At 45.6% G+C, this 16,825-nt stretch overlaps 6 non-coding genes and 3 pseudogenes across 6 annotated transcripts; all 9 read right to left on the bottom strand.

The window, feature by feature from the left end:
- Nucleotides 1-4,906: 4,906 nt before the first annotated feature.
- On the bottom strand, nucleotides 4,907-5,070 carry LOC135015504 (U1 spliceosomal RNA). The gene has a single exon (XR_010213742.1). It is a non-coding gene; the product is annotated as a U1 spliceosomal RNA (small nuclear RNA).
- A 671-nt stretch (nucleotides 5,071-5,741) lies between these two features.
- On the bottom strand, nucleotides 5,742-5,904 carry LOC135015506 (U1 spliceosomal RNA). The gene has a single exon (XR_010213744.1). It is a non-coding gene; the product is annotated as a U1 spliceosomal RNA (small nuclear RNA).
- A 152-nt stretch (nucleotides 5,905-6,056) lies between these two features.
- Nucleotides 6,057-6,220, bottom strand: LOC135015503 (U1 spliceosomal RNA). The gene has a single exon (XR_010213741.1). It is a non-coding gene; the product is annotated as a U1 spliceosomal RNA (small nuclear RNA).
- A 655-nt stretch (nucleotides 6,221-6,875) lies between these two features.
- Nucleotides 6,876-7,029, bottom strand: LOC135015508 (U1 spliceosomal RNA; annotated as a pseudogene).
- A 152-nt stretch (nucleotides 7,030-7,181) lies between these two features.
- On the bottom strand, nucleotides 7,182-7,345 carry LOC135015501 (U1 spliceosomal RNA). The gene has a single exon (XR_010213739.1). It is a non-coding gene; the product is annotated as a U1 spliceosomal RNA (small nuclear RNA).
- A 698-nt stretch (nucleotides 7,346-8,043) lies between these two features.
- On the bottom strand, nucleotides 8,044-8,179 carry LOC135015507 (U1 spliceosomal RNA; annotated as a pseudogene).
- Nucleotides 8,180-8,331: 152 nt separating this feature from the next.
- LOC135015502 (U1 spliceosomal RNA) lies at nucleotides 8,332-8,495 on the bottom strand. The gene has a single exon (XR_010213740.1). It is a non-coding gene; the product is annotated as a U1 spliceosomal RNA (small nuclear RNA).
- Nucleotides 8,496-9,187: 692 nt separating this feature from the next.
- On the bottom strand, nucleotides 9,188-9,329 carry LOC135015509 (U1 spliceosomal RNA; annotated as a pseudogene).
- Nucleotides 9,330-9,481: 152 nt separating this feature from the next.
- LOC135015505 (U1 spliceosomal RNA) lies at nucleotides 9,482-9,644 on the bottom strand. Its single transcript, XR_010213743.1, has one exon. It is a non-coding gene; the product is annotated as a U1 spliceosomal RNA (small nuclear RNA).
- Nucleotides 9,645-16,825: the final 7,181 nt, after the last annotated feature.

The following is a 16,825-nucleotide window of genomic DNA, read 5'->3' as shown; positions in this document are numbered from 1 at the left end:
AGAATAATCGAAAGTGATAGGGGTACCCATTTTACAGGTGATGTCTTTCAAGGAATGTGTAAGTTGATGGGAATTGATAGCAAGCTGCACACTCCGTACCGTCCACAGGCGAGTGCGAAGGTCGAAAGAGTGAACAGCACTATTAAAAATAAATTGAGTAAAGTGATGGCAGAGACAGGATTGACATGGCCAGAAGCTTTACCCATTGTATTGTACAGTATCAGAACCACTCCCAGGTCCCCTCTTAATCTGTCTCCCTTTGAAATCTTGTTTGGTCGACAACCGCATGCCATGATTAACCCTCAGGATGATTTGAAATGTAACAATGAAGTAACTGTAAAGTACTTGATTAACATGAGTAAACAGTTGAGGAATCAAAATGATAATCTGAAGTTAGTGATTCCTGATTTACCAGATAGTAATTGTCATGACATTGAACCTGGGGATTATGTAATGATACGGAATTTTCTACGCTCAGGTTGCCTTATTGACAGATGGGAAGGACCATACCAGGTCTTATTGACTAGCACTACGGCATTGAAGGTTGCTGAGAGAGAGACTTGGGTCCATTCATCCCACTGCAAGAAGGTTGCTGATCCAGAGAAGTCCCGTGATAAGAAACAGACGGTAGAGGTTGTATCACTGGAGTGTCTGTTCCAGGAGGACTGAGGCGGCACCTGAGCCTTGAAGACCGAGAGCTGTTGTCGACTCCCCACTCCCTTTTATTATTTTCCTCCACTTCCCATCCCCTCTCCCTCAAATTTCTTTTTCCTCCTTCTCATTCTTCTCCATTTCCTCCTATAAGATGGACTTGCCCCAAGAGACTGTGATCCGGATTTTCCTGTTGACCATGATGTTGACCAGAGCAGTCTGTTCCGGCGAGAGTACCATGGAGGTCGATAGAGGTTCTGGAATGGGTTCTGATGATAAAGATGGAGGCGTAGTTTTCCAGGATCAACCTAACCAACAAGCAAAGGCGAGTATCAGAAAACGATCCGATAGCATTGACCATAGAAGAAATTGTGACGGATTGTTAGCTGAAGAAAACTGTATCTGTAGGCTCTGTAACAATGTCATTGAAGATGGGTGCATTAAGAAATGCCAATCCAGTTTTAATATCCATATGGACCGGCATCCATTGAGTGACTATCACTCCTTAGTGGGTAATGTGTTAAACAAAACAGATTGTTGGGTATGCTCTCAAGTACCTCAAGGTCATAGCAAATCAGGGCTAGTACCATTTCCTTTAACGATAGGGGAGGTACTTGAGTTAAATGGTGGGAGACCGGTGGACAGGAGGTTTAATATCTCCAGCCCTCCTAGTTTGAAGCTCCACCAATACCATGTGGATAGGTCCCTATTATGTTTCAACATCTCCAATCCCAGAAAGCCGGGAAATTGGGAAGTGTCATGGAGTAACCACACCATGACCTTTTCGCATAGAGCAGATAGAATGCCTACAGATACAGAGCTTGTACGCCACATAGCCAGTAGAGGAAAATCTTTCCGGTATAGGTACACCTTAGGAAATAGGATTACGAGAGTTGGAGAAGTATCACCAGGATACTGTGCACATATCGTACAACCTGATACGTGTATTAAGCAGATGGAAGAATTAGGGTTAGGAGATTTCACCTGGAAGGTGTGTAATATGGTTATGTCCTTCTCCGTCCCATATGTTCTCCCCGATGATGCATATTTCATATGCGGGAGAAAGGCGTACAAGTGGCTTGCCCCAAACTCTGAAGGATTGTGTTATATTGGAAAAGTATTGCCTGAAGTAATGACTGTAACACATGACAAAATGAAGGACATACATCGTGGTGCCCAAGCTCCTTATACTCACACCCACTACGAGCACGTTGTTAAAAGACACCTGATAGAGAAGACAGAGCATCCGGCCTCTGATCTGATAAGTGAATCCACCGGGATTCAATTCTTAATCGCGTTAGATTTCACCCGCACCGCTAGAGGAGTGCTAAATTATAAATACATATTGGCGCTCGCAAATTTGTTAGACAATATCACTGAAATGTATGATGACACATTTAGATATACGGGAAGGGAACTTCAAGCTTATAAAACAGAACTGGTGCAGCATAGAATGGTTCTTAATTACCTCACAGCAGTGACAGGCGGATATTGTGTTACATTGGCAACACAGTACGGCGTGAAGTGTTGCACGTATATCACGAATAGCACCGAGGATCCGGTCGAGGTCATAGACCAAAAGATGGACGATATTCTCCAATTGAAGTGGGAATTTCGCCGAAAACACAATCTCACTCTTGCTGCTGTAGGTAATGAGCTGACTGGTTGGGTGTCATGGTTGAACCCGCGAAATTGGTTCTCCGGTTTGGGAGACTGGGCTCAAGGAGTCATAATGGATGTTGGGAAGTTTCTCCTATGTATCTTAGGTGTTATCATAACCATTGGCTTGATATTTAGATGCGGTCAGGCTTTAATGAGGTGCAATCGTCGTACTAAGGTAATGAGTTTGAGGAGTGAGGAAACTGTAATTAACCTGGATTTGATTTATGACCCAATGATAGAAACAATGATGTGATGAAAATGCGATTTCTACGGTCCGTTTCTTTCACCTGTTTTTCTGGTTTTTCTCCAAGATAAAAAGACCCACTTGGACGAGGAAGTTGACGAGACGCTATACAGACAACGGATAGACCAAAGAAGAAGTTTTGACCACTTGAGATATGGACATTTGATGAACTTTGCCAGGGATCCCCAGTTTCCCTAGAATTCTTAAACTTACGCTAGCCCAACATTTTTTGTAAATCTAATGGCATTGACAAAGCTTTTTGCTCACCCCTAATGGGCAACACAGCGCAAAGAAGACGACTTTCAACTGATACCGAACAAAACTTCAACCGACAGATATACATTAACCTGACATAGAATACCACCGCATTTACCGTAATTATGTATTTTCTTCATTTCTACAACCCTCAGGTAATGACACACATAGTATAGGGAATACAGGCACAGATATCAGCAATCACATATTCCCCCATTCATGTATCATCAACTAAAATGTGCTCCCCATTTTGTTCAAAATCCGAAAAGAGCTCGGTAAAGTTTGACAGCCCATCCACAGACCCGTACCACGGGATAAGAAGGAATTCAAATGTATACTTCGCAATACCTCGAAGCTTGATTTACAACACGTACGGCACGATGATACATGACCCCCCAAACACGGATTCATACACACATGCTTCTGCTATCTCACTAGGTCATACCCTCTTCACACCTACTCCTCTCTCCTCCCTTACCCAACCATGGAAATGAATTAACCCCTAACATATATTTTTCTCCTTTTGAAATGTTTTCAGGAAGTGGCAGTTATTATTGACTGCCAAAGGGTGGACTGTCAAAGTCAGAAAAATATCTCTATGCACACTACCATATTTGCACCTCACCCAGGTCCGTGCTGCGCATGCGTACGCTCTCCCGTACGTGCGCATACTCACAGTCGCGGGCACCCGCAGGCGCATGGTATGCGTATTTACGGTAGAGTTTATGTGGTTGTAGCGTGCGACTCAATCGTAACATATTTTCACTAATAATGTATTTTGTAGATCATGGTCCCTTTGATAGATTCTGAAAGTTTGGTTAATATAGAATGTTTATGAACAGAGGAATCCCTCTTTGTTTGATACGAAGGGTCAGACAGGAGTAATACAGTGGTGTTTAGTATCCATCGGAAGAATATTTAATAAGAAATATTCCGGTGTTGGTTTGAAGCAGATCAATCGCTCGTGCGAATAGTTATGGACATAAGAAGTTTATGAACATTTACTTTATTTGCACTTTATTACCCATGCGGCGGGATACCCAGTTTCCCTCCCACCTGAGCAGTTGGAAATAGTCACAGCCCACCTGTATGAATCAACCTATGACCTTTTGTTATAATGCGAAGCCGAATTCCTGTGTCCAATGAACAATGAGATTGTAGGGGCCATTGAATTGTATTGTGTGTGGGGCATAAATAGGCAGGCCGACCGTATCCAGTTCTCTCTCTCTTCAACGGTTCTCATTGCTGATAATCGGGAGCTGGATATCGAGGCGCATGCGATCGTTCCCCTTGTGCGTAAGTTTTCTCCGTAATCATATTGTCTTACTGTGAGCCATCTCTCTCTCTCTCTATCTCTCTCTCTCTTCTCTTTCTCTCGTATTTTCCTTTAATTGTATTGTATTGTATTGTATTTCCTGTGTAGTTTATCTGGTTAGTTGGTTTATGTTATATTGTAGTGTATGCTTTGTACTGTGATTCTTTTTGCAAGTATAATAGTCATAATACATATAATAGGTTTCGGACCCTAAGCCCAGGTATCTGTGTATTCTTTATAGTGTTAAGTATTCTCTGAGCGCCGGTGACGCTCAAGCAGCTTTGTAGTTAATCAGGTTACACCAGGTTGCACTTACACTCTGTCTCTACACTAAGGTATACTGTGTATCTCATCGTTAAAGGTATAGAGATAAAGGTTTAAACGTTGTAAGCGTCTGCACCGCTGGTGATCTCCTCGTGGTCCCGAGCGTACGCTACGCTATAGCGAATCATTACGTTAGTCGGCAGCCAATAGCGTGCCTGCCTGTGATCACTGGGCCGTAAGCGAACGTGACGCTTGAGCGTCTCGACTACGGTTGAGCGATCGCTACACAACTTGCGTACCCTTACGGTACTTCTTACGTAGATAGCGTATAGTGTTCTTAGACCTCTTAAAGTGTTTTATATACGATAAATATTTAGCTTTATCAGGTCGCTGCTCGGGTACCCCCCTGTCAAGTGAAGGAGATCCAACTGAGGCAGCACAAGGGAACTCTCGAAAGAGGAACAAGGCTAGAGGAAGATCTGAGACAAAGAAATCTGATTTTTACCAGAGTTGACCAGAAGAAAGCACAAACACAGTTCCCCACTACCACAAATAATGCAGTTGAGTTTCCCACATTTGGGGAAATCACAGGGGTCAGCATACCCAGAATGCAATGAATGAACCTCACCCTGGGAGAACAATCTTCATGACCATGGTATCTCCTATGCAAAATAAGTATGATTTGGGATAGGGCTGGGGAGGGCCGCTGCTCAGGCACATCTCTGTCAAGTAAAGGAGATTCAACTGAGGCAGCACAAGGGAACTCTCATCTGGGGACAACAACTGCAGGGAGAACACATATTTTCAGATGAACATGGGAGGGCAGAAGGCTGCCTAATACTGAAGCACCCCCAAACAACAAACCAAATGCAATAACTAGTGCAAGCATTCCTGGGGGAAGGCCTGCAGCAGATGGATTTGCATATGGTGATGTCATCCAAGCAGTGGGTCAAAGTTGGCTTCAACCCTCGTCTGCATATGAAAAGAAAAAAGGGATGTGCAGGGCATGGCGGCCTTTTGCGGCGCTTGCATGACCCCTAATTCGCATTAAACACCTCCACCCTCCTTAGGTGTGGGGCTCATGTTGGCTATGCCCCAGCACCTGAAGCATTCAAGCTGATTTCTTGCAGCAGCTGGGCACTGTAACAGCTCCAGAGCTGCTCTGTAAGGCAAGTAAAAGGGTGTGGGCCCTGCTGCACTACCTGTAGTTCGCATTGTGCGTTGGAAGGCACAAAGTAAGCAGACGGGAGAAGTCAGGATAGTGCGCAAGGGCATAGAAGGGAGCGGCTCAAGAAAAGAGAAGTGGAAACAGACAGCAAACTAGGCTGGAGAGAGACCTGAGACAAAGAGATCTGAATTATACGAGAGCCGACCAGAGGAAACACAAATTATGCAGTCAAGTGTCCCACATTTGGGGAAATCGCAGGAGCAGCACACCCAGAGTGCAATGGGTGAGCTTTGCCCTGGGAGAAGCACCTTCCTGATCATAGTATCTCACCTGGCAGGTAAGTAGGAGTTGGGCTAGAGCTGGGGAGGGTCGCTGCTCGGGCACCCCCCTGTCAAGTGAAGGAGATCCAACTGAGGCAGCACAAGGGAACTCTCGAAAGAAGAACAAGGCTAGAGGAAGATCTGAGACAAAGAAATCTGACTTTTACCAGAGTTGACCAGAAGAAAGCACAAACACAGTCCCCCACTACCACAAATAATGCAGTCGAGTTTCCCACATTTGGGGAAATCACAGGGGTCAGCATACCCAGAATGCAATGAATGAACCTCACCCTGGGAGAACAATCTTCATGACCATGGTATCTCCTATGCAAAATAAGTATGATTTGGGATAGGGCTGGGGAGGGCCGCTGCTCAGGCACATCTCTGTCAAGTAAAGGAGATTCAACTGAGGCAGCACAAGGGAACTCTCATCTGGGGACAACAACTGCAGGGAGAACACATATTTTCAGATGAACATGGGAGGGCAGAAGGCTGCCTAATACTGAAGCACCCCCAAACAACAAACCAAATGCAACAACTAGTGCAAGCATTCCTGGGGGAAGGCCTGCAGCAGATGGATTTGCATATGGTGATGTCATCCAAGCAGTGGGTCAAAGTTGGCTTCAACCCTCGTCTGCATATGAAAAGAAAAAAGGGATGTGCAGGGCATGGCGTCCTTTTGTGGCGCTTGGATGAACCCTCCTTCGGTGTGGGGCTCATGTTGGCTATGCCCCAGCCCCTGAAGCATTCAAGATGATTTCTTGCAGCAGCTGGGCACTGTAACAGCTCCAGAGTTGCTCTGTAAAGCATGTAAAAGGGTGTGGGCCCTGCAGCACTACCTGTAGTATGCATTGTGCGTTGGAAGGCACAAAGTAAGCAGACAGGAGAGGTCAGGATAGTGCGCAAGGGCATAGAAGGGAGCGGCTCAAGAAAAGAGAAGTGGAAACAGACAGCAAACTAGGCTGGAGAAAGACCTGAGACAAAGAGATCTAAATTATATGAGAGCCGACCAGAGGAAACACAAATTATGCAGTCAAGTGTCCCACATTTGGGGAAATCGCAGGAGCAGCACACCCAGAGTGCAATGGGTGAGCCTTGCCCTGGGAGAAGCACCTTCCTGATCATAGTATCTCACCTGGCAGGTAAATAGGAGTTGGGCTAGAGCTGGGGAGGGTCGCTGCTCGTGCACCCCCCTGTCAAGTGAAGGAGATCCAACTGAGGCAGCACAAGGGAACTCTCGAAAGAAGAACAAGGCTAGAGGAAGATCTGAGACAAAGAAATCTGACTTTTACCAGAGCTGACCAGAGGAAAGCACAAACACAGTCCCCCACTACCACAAATAATGCAGTCGAGTTTCCCACATTTGGGGAAATCACAGGGGTCAGCATACCCAGAATGCAATGAATGAACCTCACCCTGGGAGAACAATCTTCATGACCATGGTATCTCCTATGCAAAATAAGTATGATTTGGGATAGGGCTGGGGAGGGCCGCTGCTCAGGCACATCTCTGTCAAGTAAAGGAGATTCAACTGAGGCAGCACAAGGGAACTCTCATCTGGGGACAACAACTGCAGGGAGAACACATATTTTCAGATGAACATGGGAGGGCAGAAGGCTGCCTAATACTGAAGCACCCCCAAACAACAAACCAAATGCAACAACTAGTGCAAGCATTCCTGGGGGAAGGCCTGCAGCAGATTGATTTGCATATGGTAATGCCATCCAAGCAGTGGGTCAAAGTTGGCTTCAACCCTCGTCTGCATATGAAAAGAGAAAAGGGGCGTGCAGGGCATGGCGGCCTTTTGCGGCGCTTGGATGACCCCTAGTTCGCATTAAACACCTCCACCCTCCTTCGGTGTGGGGCTCATGTTGGCTATGCCCCAGCCCCTGAAGCATTCAAGCTGATTTCTTGCAGCAGCTGGGCACTGTAACAGCTCCAGAGCTGCTCTGTAAGGCAAGTAAAAGGGTGTGGGCCCTGCAGCACTACCTGTAGTTTGCATTGTGCATTGGAAGGCACAAAGTAAGCAGACGGGAGAAGTCAGGATAGTGCGCAAGGGCATAGAAGGGAGCGGCTCAAGAAAAGAGAAGTGGAAACAGACAGCAAACTAGGCTGGAGAGAGACCTGAGACAAAGAGATCTGAATTATACGAGAGCCGACAAGGGGAAACACAAATTATGCAGTCAAGTGTCCCACATTTGGGGAAATTGCAGGAGCAGCACACCCAGAGTGCAATGGGTGAGCCTTGCCCTGGGAGAAGCACCTTCATGATCATAGTATCTCACCTGGCAGGTAAGTAGGAGTTGGGCTAGAGCTGGGGAGGGTCGCTGCTCGGGCACCCCCCTGTCAAGTGAAGGAGATCCAACTGAGGCAGCACAAGGGAACTCTCGAAAGAGGAACAAGGCTAGAGGAAGATCTGAGACAAAGAAATCTGACTTTTACCAGAGCTGACCAGAGGAAAGCACAAACACAGTCCCCCTCTACCACAAATAATGCAGTAGAGTTTCCCACATTTGGGGAAATCACAGGGGTCAGCATACCCAGAATGCAATGAATGAACCTCACCCTGGGAGAACAATCTTCATGACCATGGTATCTCCTATGCAAAATAAGTATGATTTGGGATAGGGCTGGGGAGGGCCGCTGCTCAGGCACATCTCTGTCAAGTAAAGGAGATTCAACTGAGGCAGCACAAGGGAACTCTCATCTGGGGACAACAACTGCAGGGAGAACACATATTTTCAGATGAACATGGGAGGGCAGAAGGCTGCCTAATACTGAAGCACCCCCAAACAACAAACCAAATGCAACTACTAGTACAAGCATTCCTGGGGGAAGGCCTGCAGCAGATGGATTTGCATATGGTGATGTCATCCAAGCAGTGGGTCAAAGTTGGCTTCAACCCTCATCTGCATATGAAAAGAGAAAAGGGGCGTGCAGGGCATGGCGGCCTTTTGCGGCGCTTGGATGACCCCTAGTTCGCATTAAACACCTCCACCCTCCTTCGGTGTGGGGCTCATGTTGGCTATGCCCCAGCCCCTGAAGCATTCAAGCTGATTTCTTGCAGCAGCTGGGCACTGTAACAGCTCCAGAGCTGCTCTGTAAGGCAAGTAAAAGGGTGTGGGCCCTGCAGCACTACCTGTAGTTTGCATTGTGCGTTGGAAGGCACAAAGTAAGCAGATGGGAGAAGTCAGGATAGTGCGCAAGGGCATAGAAGGGAGCGGCTCAAGAAAAGAGAAGTGGAAACAGACAGCAAACTAGGCTGAAGAGAGACCTGAGACAAAGAGATCTGAATTATATGAGAGCCGACCAGGGGAAACACAAATTATGCAGTCAAGTTTCCCACATTTGGGGAAATCAAAGGGGCAGCACACCCAGAGTGCAATGGGTGAGGCTTGCCCTGGGAGAAGCACCTACATGATCATAGTATCTCACCTGGCAGGTAAGTAGGAGTTGGGCTAGAGCTGGGGAGGGTCGCTGCTCGGGCACCCCCCTGTCAAGTGAAGGAGATCCAACTGAGGCAGCACAAGGGAACTCTCGAAAGAAGAACAAGGCTAGAGGAAGATCTGAGACAAAGAAATCTGACTTTTACCAGAGCTGACCAGAGGAAAGCACAACACAGTCCCCCACTACCACAAATAATGCAGTCGAGTTTCCCACATTTGGGGAAATCACAGGGGTCATCATACCCAGAATGCAATGAATGAACCTCACCCTGGGAGAACAATCTTCATGACCATGATATCTCCTATGCAAAATAAGTATGATTTGGGATAGGGCTGGGGAGGGCCGCTGCTCAGGCACATATCTGTCAAGTAAAGGCGATTCAACTGAGGCAGCACAAGGGAACTCTCATCTGGGGACAACAACTGCAGGGAGAACACATATTTTCAGATGAACATGGGAGGGCAGAAGGCTGCCTAATACTGAAGCACCCCCAAACAACAAACCAAATGCAACAACTAGTGCTAGCATTCCTGGGGGAAGGCCTGCAGCAGATGGATTTGCATATGGTGATGCCATCCAAGCAGTGGGTCAAAGTTGGCTTCAACCCTCGTCTGCATATGAAAAGAAAAAAGGGATGTGCAGGGCATGGCGGCCTTTTGCGGCCCTTGGATGACCCCTAATTCGCATTAAACACCTTCACCCTCCTTCGGTGTGGGGCTCATGTTGGCTATGCCCCAGCACCTGAAGCATTCCAGCTGATTTCTTGCAGCAGCTGGGCACTGTAACAGCTCCAGAGCTGCTCTGTAAGGCAACTAAAAGGGTGTGGGCCCTGCAGCACTACCTGTAGTTCGCATTGTGCGTTGGAAGGCACAAAGTAAGCAGACGGGAGAAGTCAGGATAGTGCGCAAGGGCATAGAAGGGAGCGGCTGAAGAAAAGAGAAGTGGAAACAGACAGCAAACTAGGCTGGAGAGAGACCTGAGACAAAGAGATCTGAATTATACGAGAGCCGACCAGAGGAAACACAAATTATGCAGTCAAGTGTCCCACATTTGGGGAAATCGCAGGAGCAGCACACCCAGAGTGCAATGGGTGAGCCTTGCCCTGGGAGAAGCGTGTACATTTTCGGTATCGCCTGCCTAGAGAAATGGAACCTAGATGGCATTTGGTACCGGGGACACAGTACCTCAATCAAGTCTCTAGTTGCCTCTGAATTAACGATGGATACCGGAACCACGTTTCTCACCACCCAGGCTGACAAGACCTGAGTTATCCGCTTTGCAGCAGGATGACTGCTGTGATATTTCATCTTCCTCGCAAAGGACTGCTGGACAGTCAATTGCCTACTGGAAGTAGTACAAGTGGTCTTCCGACTTCCCCTCTGGGATGACGATCGACTCCCAGCAGCAACAACAGCAGCGCCAGCAGCAGTAGGCGTTACACTCAAGGATGCATCGGAGGAATCCCAGGCAGGAGAGGACTTGTCAGACTTGCCAGTGACATGGCCTGCAGGACTATTGGCTCTCCTGTCTAAGGAGGAAATTGACACTGAGGGAGTTGGTGGTGTGGTTTGCAGGAGCTTGGTTACAAGAGGAAGGGATTTAGTGGTCAGTGGACTGCTTCCGCTGTCATCCAAAGTTTTTGAACTTGTCACTGACTTATGATTAATGCGCTGCAGGTGACGTATAAGGGAGGATGTTCTGAGGTGGTTAACGTCCTTACCCCTACTTATTACAGCTTGACAAAGGCAACACACGGCTTGACACCTGTTGTCCGCATTTGTGTACAGGATGCAAACCTTCATGTCCAAATTTATCCATCTCATCAGTCGTACCTCAGATTTGCGGTACAGGACTGTCATTGCCAATTTCAGACGTTGCTGTTTGGTCTCTCCACGGCCCAGAGAATTTTCACCAAGGTAATGGTGGAAATGATGGTTCTCCTGCGCAAGCAATGTGTCACAATTATCCCGTACTTGAGCGATCTCATAAAAGCGAGATCAAGAGAGCCGTTGCTGAACAGCGTATCACTTTCACTGAAAGTGTTACAGCAACACGGCTGGATTTTCAATATCCCAAAGTCGCAGTTGGTTCCTACGACTCGTCTGTCTTTCTTGGGCATGATTCTGGACACAGACCAGAAGAGGGTTTATCTCCCGATAGAAAAGGCCCAGGAACTCATGACTCTTGTCAGGAACCTATTGAAACCAAAACTTGTGTCAGTGCATCACTGCACTCGAGTCCTGGGAAAGATGGTGGCATCATACAAAGCCATTCCATTCGGCAGGTTCCATGCGAGGACTTTCCAATGGGACCTACTGGACAAGTGGTCTGGGTCACATTTACAGATGCATTGGTTGATCACCCTGTCCCCCAGGGTCAGGGTATCACTCCTGTGGTGGCTGCAGAGTGCTCACCTTCTCGAGTGACGCAGATTCGGCATTCAGGACTGGATCCTGGTGACCACAGATGCAAGCCTCCAAGGTTGGGGAGCAGTCACACAGGGAAGAAATTTCCAAGGTCTTTGGTCAAGTCAAGAGACTTGTCTTCACATCAACATCCTGAAACTAGGGGCCATATACAATGCCCTACGTCAAGCGGAGACCTTACTTTGCGACCAACCGGTTCTGATCCAGTCAGACAACGTCACCGCAGTGGCTCATGTAAACCGCCAAGGTGGCACAAGGAGCAGAGTGGCGATGGCACAAGCTACCTTTGCATTTTTCTCCCAAACGAAGGACACTAGAATGAAAATTTGAAAGCCTCCTGTTAGTGCTTCATCTACACGGTATAGCCCTGAATTTTCCAATGCGTAGCTCTTTGCAAAAGAGAGATATTGGCAAGGAAAAGCTGTCTTGTACCTTTGCATTTTTCTCCCAAACGAAGGACACTAGAAAGAAAATTTTAAAGCCTCCTGTTAGGCCATCATCTACACGGCATAGCCCTGAATTTTCCAATGCGTAGCTCTTTGCAAAAGAGAGATATTGGCAAGGAAAAGCTGTCTTGTACCTTTGCATTTTTCTCCCAAACGAAGGACACTAGAAAGAAAATTTTAAAGCCTCCTGAGTAGATAAAGTCAACCTTTCTGTCAAACTTGACAGTTGTTAACGCCCCCTTGCCCTAGGACCCGCCCCCTTTTAATATTAAATGATAGTGTTTTATATCGCTTAATATAAAATTAATATAAAATTTATAGTGTTCGATATTAAACCGTATTAAAAATTTTCGCGTAACACCAGTCGCAGAGTGTCGCGCAACACCAGTCACAGAATGTCACGCAACGCGGCGCAACGTCAAATCAGGCGGATGAAAGATGCATATTACACAGTGTTAAAACCAGGTAGTTTTAGCGGCATTGATAAATATTATGGGTCGGTTAAAAATAAATTTAAAAGATCCGACGTAAGAAAGTGGTTACAAGAACAAGACGCATACACGCTGCACAAGCCAGCAAGAAAAAACTATAAAAGGAACATGATTTGTGTATCGGGTATAAACCAACAGTGGCAATGCGATTTGGTATCGCTGATAGATTTGTCAAAATACAACGATGGCGTTAAATACATATTAACAATCATCGATATATTCAGTAAGAGGGTGTGGGGTGAAAGTCTGACCGCTAAGAATGCAGCAACGGTCGCTAATGCTTTTGAAAAAATATTCCAGCGCGGTGATGTGCCGATGAAGCTACAAACCGATAATGGTAAAGAGTTTCTAAACAGAAACCTAAAAAAGGTGTTAGAAAAATACGGTATAAATCATTTCACGACCAATAACGATGTGAAAGCGGCTGTTATAGAGCGCTTCAATAGGACTTTAAAAACACGCATGTGGCGCTATTTCACGGCAAAGAATACCTACAGATATATAGACGTTTTACAAGATTTCATACGCAGCTATAATAACACATACCATAGAACGATTAAGTGCGCTCCAAACGATGTGAATGACTCTAACGCATTGAGTGTCTTCAAAACGACCTACGGTGATTACTTTAGAAGTAAGAAAGCACCAGTTTGTTTAGGAATCGGTGACCACGTCCGTATTTCTAAATATAAGGACATATTTCAGAAAGGTTACGAACAGAGCTTTTCTGAGGAGATTTTTGTTGTACATAGTGTGAACACTAAAGGGATTAAACCGCTTTATAAGTTGACAGATCTGTATGGTGAAGTTATAACAGGTAGTTTTTACCCCGAAGAGCTTCAAAGCATACCAAAAAACTATAACAGAGTTTACAAAGTGGAAAAGATTTTAAAAAATAAGACGGTCAGAGGCCGTAAATACGCGTTAGTCAAGTGGCGCGGTTACCCCGCAAAATTTAACAGTTGGGTCGCAGCATCGGTGATAAAAGACATATAAAGATCATCAGTATCTAACAAGACGAGCGATGGATGACAAGTCGTTCTACATAACCTTACCCAGCAACGCATCGGCTGTTACCTTCCCGCAAAATAAGATTTCTAACTATACGACAAAGTTGGCTAAACCGATAGACTTAAATGGCGAATGGGAAGTGGCACTTACTGAGGTACAATACCCGCATACGTGGAATACATTGGATTTACAAGATTGTAGACTGCAATTATCATGGGATGGAACGGCGGAACAGCCGGTGGCGAGAGTCGCGAGTTTGTGCATTAAACCCGGTTTTTATGAAACAATCGAAGCGTTACTGAACGTAATCAACGCTGAAATTGTACAACTGAAACTGGACGTTGGATTAAGACTAACGTATGACCCATTTGCACGCGTTGTAACATGTGACAGTAAACTGTTGTATCAAATCCACGCCGGTTCTAAGCTGACATGGATACTGGGTTTACAACCTAAAACTAATATTTCTAAACCATGCGCCGACATCAAAGGCGGCCAATATACGATGTACGTGTACACAGACATTATCGAACACCAACGGGTCGGGGATAGTTATGTACCGCTACTTCGCACTGTTGAAATGAAGGGTTATAACAATGAGGTTGTCACAATACGATACGAGAAACCCGATTACGTACCATTGTGCAAAACACATTTTGACACGATAGCCATAGAGATAAAGAACGACCAAAACGAGAACATGGCATTTAAGTTTGGGAAAGCGATCGTGAAGCTACACTTCAGGCGCCGCAAAACTGAATTTTATTAACTAAGCAGAATGGTCGCTGTAAAAAATTATGGCGATCCGGGACTCTATGCGCAATATTATAAATCTCAAGCCGGTAATGGATTACCAGGTTTTCACGGCAGCGCATACATGTACGGCTGCGGTTTAGGCGGTATTTTTCGAAGTCTTTTCAGAAAAGCTGTTCCTCTTTTCCGGAGAGGTTTAGAGTTGGCTAAACCGCATATGAAGACAGCGGTTCGTAATATAGCGAAAGATGTTATCGGGCAAGCCACAACGGCCGTTGTGAATAAGATACACGAGGCGAACCAAGCAAAGCAAGACGGTTCAGGACTAATATATACAAGAAAAGGCGTGTCTAAAAGAAAACGGAAGCGTGTGATAACGCTTCCGCCTTGGGACATACCCTTTTTAAATAAAAAACAGAGACGACGCAACTCAAAGAAGAAGAGAAAGCCGAAGAGTGCCGTTGGTGATATTTTTTAAACATGTCTTTCATACACCACGAATCCGTTGAATGTGCAAAAACAGAGCTGGATCTTTTTGACGTGCCCCCGACACAAACTAGCATAGAGAAAAGTCTATACGTCGAAGTTCAACCTTTAGCGGCGTTATCCGACACAGCTCCGCTTGAATTTTATATAGCAGCCAGCGGTGAACACTACTACGATCTGAACAATACGCTGTTGTACGTGACATGTAAGATCGTACGAACCGATAACACGCCGATACCGCAAGGTGCGCGGGTCGCGCTTATTAATTACCCAATAGCGACTTTATTCAACCAAGTGGATGTAACTTTGGGCGACAGGCTCATATCACAATCCAACAATCTTTACGCATACCGCGTGTACATTGAGACTATATTAAATTACAGCTCGGACGCATTGTCAACAAAACACACAACAGGACTATTTTACAAAGATGTGGATGGTGAATTTAACAACACGGCGCTGGACGGCCCGAATACGGGATTCAAAAAACGAGCAGGCGCAACAGCGCAGAGTCGCACTGTTGAACTGCTAGGCCCGCTTCACTGCGACCTCTTCCATCAACATAAACTAATTTTAAACGCCGTTGATCTGAAGATTAAACTAACCAGAAACAAAGACGCATTCTGCTTAATGTCGTCTGAGGCGGATGCCTTTAAAATACAGATCACAGCTGCATCCCTGTTCGTGAAAAGAGTTCAGGTCTCACCGGCCGTGCGGATTGGGCACGCGCAGGCTCTGTTAAACGGTAACGCGAAATACGCGATTGACCGCGTTGGGATGAAAATCTACAGCGTACCAACAGGCAGTAGAGTATTTAATCTAGAAAATTTATTTTTAGGACAAGTACCGAAAACAGTTATAGCAGGTTTCGTGGATAACGAATCATTTTCAGGAATCCATAACCGGAACCCCCTGTGCTTTGAACATAAAAATGTAAGTTTTGCGTCCCTTTATCTGGATGGAACGCCGCACCCCGCCAAGCCATTTCAACCCGACTTTGAAAGCGGTAATGCTGTAAGAGAGTATATGTCACTCATACAAATCACAAATAAGCAGAAATCTGACAATGGTATACTGATTGACCGCGAAGAGTACCTCAGGGGCTACACGCTATTCGCTTTTGACCTTTCACCAGAACAGGAGTGTGGAGAACACCTTTCCCTGATAAGAACAGGCAATCTACGTGCCGAATTCCGCTTTGCAGAAGCGTTGGACCGGACAGTCAATGTGATAATATACGCTCTATTTGATAACATCATCGAGATTAATCAAAGGCGCGATGTGCTGTACGATTATCTATAAATGAAATAAACTAACACTACGCTGCTGAAAAAATGAACACATTACAGATAAACTGTATTCTGTACGCCGTGCAAAGCACAAGGCATGTTTTTAAAGGAACGTATCCGTGCGATATGTTACCGGTCAGTAAACTGTTGCAATATCCCTGCGCGTTTGTAATCAATACGCATAGCAGCGGGCAGCCGGGTGAGCACTGGTTGGCCGCTTATTTTAACGAACAACGTGAATGTTACTTTTTTGATTCTTACGGGTTAGCCCCTGACAGCCCCCTATTCCCAAAGGCAATAATACATTTTTTAAACTTGAATTCAAAAAGTGTTTATCACCAAAATATGCAGTTGCAAAATTTTAACAGTACCGTTTGCGGTCAATATTGCATATACTTTATATTTTACATGTGTAAAAAATACAAATATGTGGATGTACTGGCCCGTTTTAGTGATGACACAAAACGTAATGATTGTTTTGTTTCAAATTTTGTAAGACGACTACCAAGAAGCCATTGTCTGAATCATTATGCATATAGATATATACAGAATTGCGTAACTTGTAACCAGCGTTGTGCGTGAAACGTTTTATGTACA

Source organism: Pseudophryne corroboree, unplaced genomic scaffold, assembly GCF_028390025.1.
Source record: "Pseudophryne corroboree isolate aPseCor3 unplaced genomic scaffold, aPseCor3.hap2 scaffold_295, whole genome shotgun sequence".
In the NCBI taxonomy this organism is placed as follows: domain Eukaryota; kingdom Metazoa; phylum Chordata; class Amphibia; order Anura; family Myobatrachidae; genus Pseudophryne; species Pseudophryne corroboree.
This window is presented reverse-complemented; position numbering and strand designations above follow the sequence as displayed.